The 12,447-nt window shown below is 34.1% G+C and overlaps 1 long non-coding RNA gene across 1 annotated transcript; it reads right to left on the bottom strand.

The window, feature by feature from the left end:
* Positions 1 to 7,402: 7,402 nt before the first annotated feature.
* On the bottom strand, positions 7,403 to 9,193 carry LOC119193769. The gene is made up of 3 exons (XR_005114039.1): positions 9,128 to 9,193; positions 8,322 to 8,389; positions 7,403 to 7,510 (listed from the first exon to the last, which is right to left on the bottom strand). It is a non-coding gene; the product is annotated as an uncharacterized LOC119193769 (long non-coding RNA).
* Between the last annotated feature and the right edge of the window lie 3,254 nt (positions 9,194 to 12,447).

Genomic DNA, 12,447 nt, shown 5'->3' with positions numbered 1-12,447 from the left:
CCTAAAAATAGACGCGAACGAACGCCACTCCTGCCAGAGTTTAAGTAACGTATCATCATCATCATCAGCGGCAGGATATCCACTGCTGAACACGGGCCTCCTCCAAAGATTTCCAGATTCCTATTGGAAGCGGCCCGCATCCAGCGACCTCCTGTGTCTCTTATTAGGTCACGTCACGCCTATTACCTCGTGGGTGTAAATGCTATCAACTCATTGCCTAGAAAAACTACAATACAATTATACATTATTTTATTAAAATTTTAAATTGTAAAATATGGGTAGACATTATGATTGACTTTTTGGATGATTGACACCTCAGTCCGCCCCGTGACCAAAGATTCAAAGTCTACAAAACCTAGGGAGAAAATTATATAAAAAATCGCGATAAAATCCGTAAAATACTTTTATTTCAATATTAAAACTGCCAGTCACTATATCAATTTCAGTAACATCAGCAAAAGTCATTCTCAGAATGCACCGTCTGCGCGGTGCCTAAAACAGCTCAGCGGAATAAGTTTTGAGGATGAGTGCGTACCCCGCGGCACCGCTACCTTACTACGCAGATAAACACAGTAATCTCATCTGGAACATTCCAAAGTGATTGACGTGTGTAAATGTTTTAGTGAGTTATTGGCTATGTAAAAAGTGTTTCTAATAAAGTAACCAAGTGCACCCTCGGGGAAAACTGTAATGTGGTTTAAAAATTATTTTCGAATAGCATGCGTTCAATAGATTTTACTAGACAATTAGACTTACGTAGTAACTTCGTTGATGTTTTTTATTTAATAACTTAGTTCAAATACATACTACACATACACTTTTATTTTTATCCCCCAAGGGGTAGACAGAGACGCAATTGGTTCATTACATTTTCGCGGTGTGTATTTAGTTCCATGATGTGATAGGGTGCAAGCCTTTCGCCTTATCGGGCACAAATTCCATACACAATGTTATAGCATAGAAATTCAAAATAGTTATCACAACATCTGCCTTAGTGCTAATAAAATACTAACATTATTAGTCAATGGATGTCCACTGATGAATATACGTTGCTCCCAAAGATATCCATACCCACCTGTTGTTTACATTTATAATTGTAATTAATTCATCGGATATTTAATTGTTAAAACATTTTATAACTTCAGCCATACCTTCAAAACTCTAGTAGAGAAATCTCAGGAACTACTGAACCGATTTTGATATTCTTTTCACTAAAAGGAAGCTACATTACTCCTGAGTGCTGCAGGCTACTTTTATCCTGGAAAAATATTTATCCCGAAGAAACTTTTCACGTCGGCGGTAGCGTAGCCAAAATCTAGTCTAATATCTACACTAATATATAAAGCTGAAAATTGTTTGAACGTACAATATATTATAATAACTGTATTGGTCCGTGACCCTTTTACCTTTGGCATGTTAGGTAAGTAGTTTACCGGCGTTATTTCGTAGAGAAGTGAAAATTTTCGTCTGTCGGTTAGCATGTTAACTATTACAGCCAATTGCATAGTAAAACACACTATGTAAATAATGGCGTATTTTTGTTTACAGCGTTTTTCAAGCCTTTGTGGTATAAATATGTATTCATATTGTAAATAACAAAACATAATTTACGCCTTTATCCACGAAGGGGTAGGCAGAGGCCCAACCAAAGCAGCCTATTTTCGCCAAGTGTGGCCTGTTCTATATTTTATTTTCTCGAAACTCATATCTATCTGTTGGAAACTTAATCTACATGACTTTGAGGCAGGGATATCACTTCCCTAATTTAGGTAGAGATCGACAATACGTCCAGTTTTCTAATCATTATTGACATGGATTTATATCATTCAGTTAGTAAACGGAAACCTAGAGTCCAATTTTTAGATTTTTCATTTCCAAAATATACCAAAACCAATATTATAAAAAAAGTTCATTTACTATTATACATGGTAAAATGAAAAAAGTCGATTATTTTCGATTAACTTCCTCACAATAAAGTAATTCGAATTTTCGTAATTCGGGTGCGGCGCATCAAAGGCCGACGCGTCCGGGCGGCTCGCCGTGCCGGGGTGGATTGGTGACATTAACGCTGCTCACGTGCCGGCTAAACGACGCGTGCGCCTGCGCCGAATACTAGCGTGCGCACCCCGTTCTTTTACACAAGGTACTCTGTTAATGAAAGTATAGAGTCACTAGCATAGTAGTTAATTTCTTTCGCTTTTAAGACCAATGTAAATTAATATAGAAAATTAAGTGTTGATTGATTACAATACTTAATATTGTATAGTTTTATGTTATAAATTATTTTTAATTTTATATGAATCGACAATTTAAGTATCTTTAAACTGGAACCGATTTTGGTTTAAAATGCTACTTAAATTATATACAAAATAGCGTTCATAATTACAAATCACATTTAATTACAAAACAATCAGACTATCTTTTCAATCACCCTGTAAGTTATCAAGTCGTCACAATGACGACGTATTTGCTAATAACAACCGGGGGTCTGTTAAAAGGAGCCGGCATGACTACCAAAATCACGTAGCAAACCACCTAATGTAAACAATGGACAAAGGACCCGACCGGGTTATTAGGCTAGCCGATAACTATCGAGGTGCGTTGCTACACTCATGGCCGGGAATTTCGACCATTTAGACTTTATAAACAATCAAAATTTTAGATAGGTCATGTTGTTTATAGGATGTTGTTTGAAAAAATCGGATATGTAGGAGATTTTACCAACATAATTACGGGGTTTTTAATATCCTATATTCTATCTATGGTGATACCTATTAAAGTGTAGTTATAAACGAGAAATTGCGGTTTGATTTCCGTATTATGACATAATCCAATGGTTAAATTATCTAAAATTCTTTAAAAGAGAAACAAAAAATCATTGTTGATTATCACCGGAAATGGTTGAAACTGTGAAAACTATCATACCTTATCAGATGGAATCTCGTTCGTGAAAGGCTGATGGTTAGTAATTAGTGTCAAAATAATTAGGAGGTCTTTGTTTATTTAAAAAAAAACTGCTGCGTTTATAACTTTACTGGCTAATAATGTAAGGAAATATTTTAAAACCTTTATACTTACGTCTTTTTTTGGAACTGTTGCTTAGATTTAGAAAATTCTTTTAATATTCGCACGTTACATTATCTTTGAGAGTTCAAGACTACATTTCCATTGGAAATTTAAATCTTTTTTTGATTCGCGAGTAGACCTTAATTGAATTATAGATAGTTGTTTGCCTTATTCAATATCTACTTTTTTCGGCCAGCGATGTACCACCGTATCCGTTATACTGAGAAACGTAGCGGCGGCTGTACAGTGAGGGTGCGGACTGATTTTGTCGGGTTTTAGCTAAAGAGGTCATATAGATCATATCAGTGTATGTGACGGGTTGAAGGTTGCGACTTGGCTCTCACATCTGTGTGTTGAGGTAAAGTAGCAAATAAGACAATAATAATACTAGCTGGCATTATTATGCTGGCCTTGTTTATCAATATTATTTTTAACTCCATTGATCTCAATTAATGTGTAGTCTCAAATATGATAAGATTGGACACCCTTTTTTGCGATGGAGGTTAAAATCAAAGTGCCTCTCAGAAATGAATAGTAGAGACTTTCCCACCCTTACACCCACCACTATAACTTCTGTAAGCCAGGATCGGCAGTGGCACGCATTTTATGACACCGAGCAGTGAAGCTCGGCGAGTCTCGGGGAAAACTAATTTGTCATTATCCCGCAACGAAATTTAACAAATAGAAAGATAGGGAGGAGTTGGAAATATTAATTGTCCACTTCCCTCCTCAGAAATGAATGGTAGCAGAATACAGTTTCTACATCGTATTATTCCTGTACATAGCAGTAGAAAGCTTAGTGTGTTAACTTTAAGGGGGTTCAAGATTTGATTCCTTTGACAGGCAATGAAAAACTGTGAGTTTTGAGATTGTACGTACATAAAGTATTTCCAGGAGTATTTGCATTTTGCTAGACTTAAGCCTATATCACACGATAGAACTTGTGTAAGCTTAAAAAAGTGACTTCACTCGTTGCATCATTGTTAATTTATATTCATACCTTACAACACAAATTGGGTAACAAATACCAGTAGTCCACGCAAACAGGATAAGCAACACCTGCTGAATACTCATGCATCTCAAAAGGAAACGCGCATACAGAATAACCATATTATATCTGTATGTAGTCTAATAAGTTGAGTGCTTTATTTTGAAAAAGCACGTAAGTTTTTCGTAATTCAGAATGATTCTTTGCAATCACATGAAAAGTATGTGATCTTTTTCATATTTACGAATCACTCTTTGCAATCACCCGACATTTCTAAACTTGGCACAACGAAATTTTTAAGTACTTGTTGCGGGACTAATCAACCTAGAGGTGAGGACTATAAAGTTCAAATTCCGTAGACATTAATAAATATATTGAAACGAAATTAATCTGCAAACATAACATAATTTTATTATTAAAAACTACAACATAATTGAACTAAAGTGTTAAGATCATTTTCGCTCATTCTTTCGCTCGCCAACTTCTTATTTTTCAACGATATTTTTATAACGCTTTAATCTTTAACGCAAGCCGTTAGTTTCGAGTAAAGCAGACCTCACTTAGGATGCATTTTTAACCACAGGGCTGTGTCTACAGAACATTTTGAGCTATAATTTCGAGTTTTGTCGAGTAATTTAAAGATTAAACCAGAATTAGCACTGCCTTTTAGCTTGATTATTTCCGATGGAAGGTTTTAAAACTTCTCGGAAACAATTTATTCAGAATGAGTCATTCGGATTTCAAATTGGTGTTTTGATGTATCTTTTATATTCAATTTGTTTTATGGTAGACACAAAAAATATGAATGGGCTAATAGCAGGGGCCTTATTCTCTATTCCACACGTTACTTTTATACAGCGCGTTACAAGCACGTAACGCATCGCGTCGTGTTTAATACAACAGAAATTGACATATGGAATACCGTTCCCCTGTAATTTCACGAAGATAACTCGGGCGTGTTACAATTTACACTATCATAGGGAATCATTTTTCAGTCTGTAGTTTCTGTAGTAATTATTTTACCCTAGAAATGGTAATGGATAATGTAGAGTTCACTAGAAATTGTATGGAATACAAAAGATAGGAGCGGTGAGGTTCGACCTTTAGTAAGTTAAGCGTAGAATATGAACTTTTGATACAGGTAAAGTTACTTTTTTGTATATCAGATTACCATCGTTAGGGTTTCATAACACATCGAGTGCATTTAGAAAAATATAAAAGCACGCAATAATTATAAATTATTACATCGATTGAAGAAATCTTGCACAGATAAATGTCTTGAATATGATTTACATCAACAACCTTTATGAGGATTTTCATACGTCTTATGATGTTAGCATTAACATCTCTTGTTTCAACCTGAACTTTACATTTTAGCCGCCTTATGTTGACTTATGGGTCAGCCCTGCGTCCGGCCGGGTCGCCGGGCGTGGCGGGCAGATGGCTCGATGGCGCGTTCGGCCTGTTTACCTGCCCGCTGCTCAAACAACCAGTGCACTCAACTTGCTCCACTTACCATCGCAATGTCTCGTAGGCTGTATTGTGCGTTAAGTTTTTGTTTTTACAGATTTGAATTTGATTAAGAACGCGTTGAAATCTTTTCTAAGATTTAATTAGGGTAGAGTGTGTAACGTATTGTAAGATTTGTCGAAGCATGGATGTGATAGTTTAGTTTCGGTTAATCCCTTCAAGGATGATTATGAAATCTGACTAGACATAAAGTTTTATTTTTTTTAGTAACGAATTTAAAAAAAAAAACGGTCTGCCTTGGTTATAATATATGTGATCAAAATGAAAACCGGCCAGAGGTAATAACGATCTGACGAGATTTTAAAATTTAAAAGTTTACAGCATTTGCAATTGTCGCGTTATGAAATGCATGTATTGCGTTTTCCAGGTCCTAAAAGCGACATTTATATAGCCCTTATTTCTTGTATGCATAAATTTGTAAACAATATTTTTTTTACAGAAACAGCATTTATTACCTGTCAATTTTGGTTTACACCTTCATGCATACTTATAATTTTAAAAAAATAAGAACAATCTCTTTGAATGCATCTGAGTGAATGATAACTTCCGTGAAACTATATTTCTTACTCTAAATTTATTATACCAAAACCTATTTACGTCAGCTACTATTTGAAAATTCAATTTGCAGCCAATACACGCAATACTTGTAAAATAAGTTCAATAACCTTGACCTTTCAGTTCCACCTGTTTGCACTTGACCCCGCGTATGATCAACGGAATCTGCAAGGATAGAGGTCTTAGAGGGGCAGGTAAGGGGCCAGGGGAGGGCGTCCAGTGCCCGTGATTTAATGCCCTCTCGCTAATTATGGCTTGTTCAAATTGTAGCTTTCTCACGGGCTAAAGGTAGGACGGGTTGCACCGTACATGTTAATTTGAGTAGTTTATTGGTTAATTATCGGTTAGGAAGTTATTTAAGAGTTCGTTAATGAAAATGTGTATTATATTTCATATAGGTTTAATTTGTTTTATAGTTTTGATTGTGAATGATAAAAATCATAATAAATGCAGCATGAATTGGTGAGAGATTCGGTCTGTAATGATTATATCGTTTTAATATTAAGTAAAGCATTTTTAAATTATATTATATTTTATAATTTAAAAACAAAAGGCGTATCTCTGATCATTTTCACAATTAATATGATACGGATTTATTTGACTTAATCCGAGTTTAATCTCGGATTTCGCGTTTGGTGCAACCTTATCAAGATGCGTCCGTCCACAGGGTAACTTACAGTATTCGCTATACTTATTTTGTCTGCTTCAACCTGTTACCCGGTCAACCTTCGAGCTTATTCTTTCTTTTTCTTTCTCCCATTTTATTGTATATAGCTATCTCTTTCTAGGGATCTCGGGTCAGGCCAGAGCACATTACCGTAATGATACTTAAACACATATTTAAGTAAAGATTCTTTTTGCTTAAAAAGATATGCGTCTGAGTTGTACTGGTTTATGAATTTTGATACGCGATATGGTATTGAGATGGTTTTATGTTTCTTTATTAATTTGATGTTCTGTGTACAGGACAGCCTTCCATGTCGTCGACGTGGGTGAATACTGAAAATAAATATATATTTTTTTTTAATTAAACGGCCTCTTTAATACTAAGAACCTATTTAGAGATATATGTGAATATCCCAGAAGACAAACTAACGAAAAAATATTGCAATATTGTATTAGGTATAAAGTAACTATAAAGATATTGTACAAATAATGAGAAGATAAATAAAATAAAAAAATAGAAACATTCGTCCAAAAACATCGAGACCTTAATTAGGATGAAAATGTTACCTTGATTAGTATCGCAGGCAAATTCAGTAAATCGCAGAGATCCAGAAAGGTCCTCTTCTCGTCGCCCATCCTGCCGCAGATCGGTATTGTGTCGTGCACGCACGTATCCGCCAACGCGCAGAATTGATCTATTTTGTTCTATAATAGAATTCAAATTAGAATAAAAATATAATATTTTTTTAATAAAATAGAGAAAAAAATTAAAAGCTTTGTGTGAACTTAGATTAAGTATTGTATACATGTATGTTACTGTTTGTTTTCCCTGTATAATAAAATAAAAAAAAAATAGAAAATAAAATTGTATTATATTATAAGTATATATATTTTTAAATGATATCCTATGTCTTTATTTTATCACTTCAAGGTATTAATAGATAGAAGTATTTTTTGTGTAAACTTAGATTAAGTATTGCATGTTACTGTTTGCTTTTTTTGTATAAATAAAATAAAAGATAGTATTCAAATATATTATAATACGTATATATTTTTTTATAAAATCCTATCCCTTTATTCTATCACTTTAAGGTATTAATATATAGAATAAATTAGATAGAAGTATTGCTGTCTGCGCTTATTTTTGGAAATTGTTTTTTGCAGTTGAATGACGAAAAAAGCAAACCATTCGCCTAGCGGTAAGCGATACGACCGCCTATAAACAGTAGCAACATCATGCAGAACTTTGAATTTCAAAGTACTGCGTAACACTCTGCGCTCAACCTGAGACAGTGACTTTTAGGCGAAAAAGATCTACCCAGATTCTCACATACGAAAGACCTATCAGTTGGTATGTTCCACTGCTGGCAAAAGGCCTCTCCTTCTTTTAATGACTCCATCTACATGCATCCAAGAACACATTTTAAGTAATAACTGTAAAAGATGTTTCGTTTTAAGAGCCACTGGTTAGAGTTGTACCTGTTAGTATTAAGAAATTTATTAAGTGGATTCTTACGGACGGTGTTGAAGCGTAGCTGGGCAGGTGGCAGTGGATACGGAGAATTGTAAATACCCACAATATATCTGTAATAAAACAAAAAACAACTTACAACTTATTATCTCTGTATAAGAGTAACCTTATTTCTAACGAAACTAGTACATCATAGTTGGGAAATAATTTTATGAATAAGGAAAGGTTCAAGGAATTGCCTGCCAACCATCAGTAGTTGAGAGACACCTGAAATAATTTTAGTCATCGATTACTTATTATCCATTAAATATGATTAAATATTATTAAGTAATGTTAGAAATTTTAAATATTTATGTTTATGGACGGCGCTGATTACTTAATAAATAGTTTCTGGCGTCTTCTATTTAAAAAATAAAAAAAAAATATTTATAAATTACTAGCTAATAAATATTTTCCTGGATAAAAAGCCAATAGCACACAGAAGTAACGTAGCTTCCTATTAGTAAAAAAAATAAAATGGGTTTAGTAGTTCCTTCCATTAGCGTGTTCAAATAAACTTTTTAGTTTTAAATATTAGTATAGATTATATTAACTATAGAATATAGATTATATTAGGACAGTGATCGAGAGGCCTCCGCGACGCGACGTCCTCTTAGCACTCGCCCCTGAGGATGACCTACTTAGGTCGAAACTGGTCAACGATTCCGACTACTTTTAAACGTGAGTAAAACCATGTTGTTTTCGACTAATAGATTATATTAATAACATAAATCTTAGTTATTCCTTCTTGAACGTTTAAAATGGCCTCATTTGGCAAGAGGCGAATGTGCCGTTAAGAAAATGTCACTCACAGTAATGGAGCAGTTTAACCCACATTCCGGCGAGGTGTATATAACAGGCATATTGTTCTACGTCGAAGATTAATGTTTGTATGGCGGACAAGTGTCACATGAGCAGGGGACGGCAACTTTTGGCATGGTTAATTTACAATTATTGAATAACGGGACTTTTGTTAAATTGTTTTTCAAACTACAGTATTGAAAAAGATGAAAAATGCTAGGCTCTTTCTGATCATTGAATTATTTATTCTAGATTACGAAATAGTATGTTCGTTAGATACTTTAAATCGAATGAAAGTTTTATCATTCAACCTAGTCTTGAGATTATCATGTTTTCTATTTATTAGTATTGATTATTCATTTTTAAATGACGATGTACGATTCTACTTTGATTTGCTGTCATCTAAAAAAGACTTGTACGCCCAGACTGCCAGTTACTAAATATTACTGGCCCTTTATCAGAATTAAAAATCATTCCACGAACATTCAGGATCATATGCCTTGTACATAAACGCATATTGCAGTGAATTTAAATTATCTTATATTCCAAAGAAAATGTTCACAACCCTGATATTTTAGTACGCTGCGTAGATAATTTTGCGCATAAAGTCCATGTTTTAGCATAATTTCCGGCGCATAGGCATTAGTTTGGATTTATCAAAGTAAACAATTCCTTGTAATGTCGGACTAGATTACAGTCGCACGTTGTTTTCGCATGTTGTGCGTTATGATATTTAGAAAAGTATTTACTAGTAAGTAAATGTTACTTGTCTTCTATTATTTTTACATCTGATTAATTTTATTCGCATACTGTTATATCTGTTTTTGTTGTTTGAATACACACACACACACACATAGTAACCTCTTTTTATCACTAAAGGGGTAGACAGAGGCGCAACTGGTATACCCACTTTCTTCTGTGTGTGTTCCGTTTCATAATGTAATAAGGAGAGCCTGTATCATCATATCGGGCACAAATTCCAGAATCGAGCTTATACTGAATAACACAATATAGCTTTGTCCCGACCCGCACATCGAACCTGAGACCTCACCACTGCAGTCGTGCCGTAACACAACTACGCCACTGAAGCAGGCACTACTAAACATATTGTAACTAATTTATTTGTATGATTTGTTTCAGGTTTAATCATTTTAGGTCTTGCTGCGCAAGTTTGGTCACATGTTGAGATAGAGGCTGAAGCTTCTTTCCCTTAGAGCCAGTATGTATACAGGGTTTTGGAGAAACATTTTTAAATTAAATAAATATTTTAAGCTTATTTAGTACTTACTTATACTAAGAGCTCACTTTTGAATTCTCCATAATATTTTATTTTATAATCATTTTTGAACCATTTCGATTGATTTATCAATTAGATGAAACTTATAGTGGCATAGATGGTTGACATAAAGGCTTGTTAGCCAAAAAAATATTATGTAACAAATAAAATATTTCTCAGGTAATCAATTTCTGCAAAATGGCGGATCAGTGTCAACACGACTTCGTTCCTATTTGCGGACAGGACTCGCTCGGAATCACTAGAATGTTCAACGACAATTGCGATTTATACGAATATAATTGCGACGAGAAGAAACGTAAGTTCAATTATAGATTATTTCATCCACGAAGACGTGCGCCACTACTATCTCGAACTGATTACAGTGTGCGTGAGCAGTATGAATACACATGCACACTACTATGGATAGCCTCGTTATAGTGCTTGGATAAGTTCCCTTAACGAAGGATAGCGTCGGGGAAGTATTTGAATCTTACCCCGCGACACCTCGCAACGTCAACGCTAAAAAGGTAGTGGGGCGCGTCTTCGTGGATGGTATTACCTATATTTCATGTTTAATTGCACTTATTTTTCGAAGTGGTAGATAGAGGCTAATCTTCTACTATCGTCGAATTTACGAGTTTCTCACGAAATTCCAAGTCATTTACTTAGATGTGATTTTAAGAATAAATAATAAATCTATGACTATCAGATAAAATTTATCTACCAAATAAATTATGACCTGCTTGAAAGATATTAAGTGTAATATTATTATAATATTTAATTTCGCAAATGTGATTTATTATTTGTTTCTTCTGTATTATCGGATGAATTATTTAGGCACGCTCTGAGGTCCCAGTGGGAACTGACTTCTTCTGCCAGCCTCTTCTAGTAATAACATGTTATATGTGTGAATTATTTACAAATCTGCCTTTATTATTAAATAGAAACACCTTATTTCTTTTCTTGTTTTACGTTTATGAAGGAAAAGTGTGTTAGATCTTTTAGATTTTTTGTAAAAAAGATAGTGTTGTTTCAAAATTGAAAATTTTTTTTACTGTTTTTTTTCAGAATACCGTCACGTCAAAATGGATGTCTGCAAATACGAAGCAGCAGCGGCTGAGAGAACAATATAACTATAAATTAACTATGTTTCTATATGTATTACATTCAATGCCTTGTCCTTTTGGGATATTTGTTGTATAATTTTAAGATTAATAAAAAAAAAAAAATTCGGTACTAGATATATGATTAGTAAAAAATGGTGTCATTTAAAATATAAGAATATTGCCCTTTGGCTACAATACATATTTTGCACGAAAATATTCGGTGATCTGTAGATATTATTGACTGTATATTTTGTTTTATTGTTGTTCTTTTAAACAATTATTGTACACGGACAACTGCAAATATAGCTATTTAGTAAAAAACCTAAACAAGTGCGAGTGGTACTCACGCACTGAGGGTTCCATACAAACTTCATAGCTAGTTAGTGACATTAAAAAGCACATAACATTATTGCTTTAAGTAAATGACAAACTTGGTTAAAGGAAAAACTTAACTTTCCCGTTCGATTCCTAGACACGGTTTTTACATTAACCGCAAATATTTTTTTTTTTAATATATATTATATTTAGTACATATTTACAGTTTTCAGTTTTTTTTCTTTAAATGTGTTAAAACATATTATTTCTCGCCAATTTTATCATTTTACAAAGTACTTTAGGTATTGATTATCTTGTGAAATCGTAAAGTACGCGATATAAGCGGTTTACTTGAGACTTTCCCGCCCTCACACCCACCACTACAACTCCTGTAAGCCAGGATCAGCAGTGGCACGCATTTTATGACACCGAGCAGTGTAGCTCGGCGAGTCTCAGGGAAAACTAATATGTCATTATCCCGCAACGAAATTAATCAAATAGAAAGATAGGGAGGAGTTGGAAATATTAATTGATAATATTTCTAACTCCTCCCATAAATATGAATTGATATAAGCGGTTATATATTTTTGATCATGTTGACTGACAAGTTTGATTTTTTGACAGCAGAAGAGTA

The sequence above is a fragment of the Manduca sexta genome, chromosome 6, assembly GCF_014839805.1.
Source record: "Manduca sexta isolate Smith_Timp_Sample1 chromosome 6, JHU_Msex_v1.0, whole genome shotgun sequence".
In the NCBI taxonomy this organism is placed as follows: Eukaryota; Metazoa; Arthropoda; class Insecta; order Lepidoptera; family Sphingidae; genus Manduca; species Manduca sexta.
The sequence above is the reverse complement of the archived record's forward strand: the minus strand, read 5'-3'. Positions and strand labels throughout refer to the sequence as shown.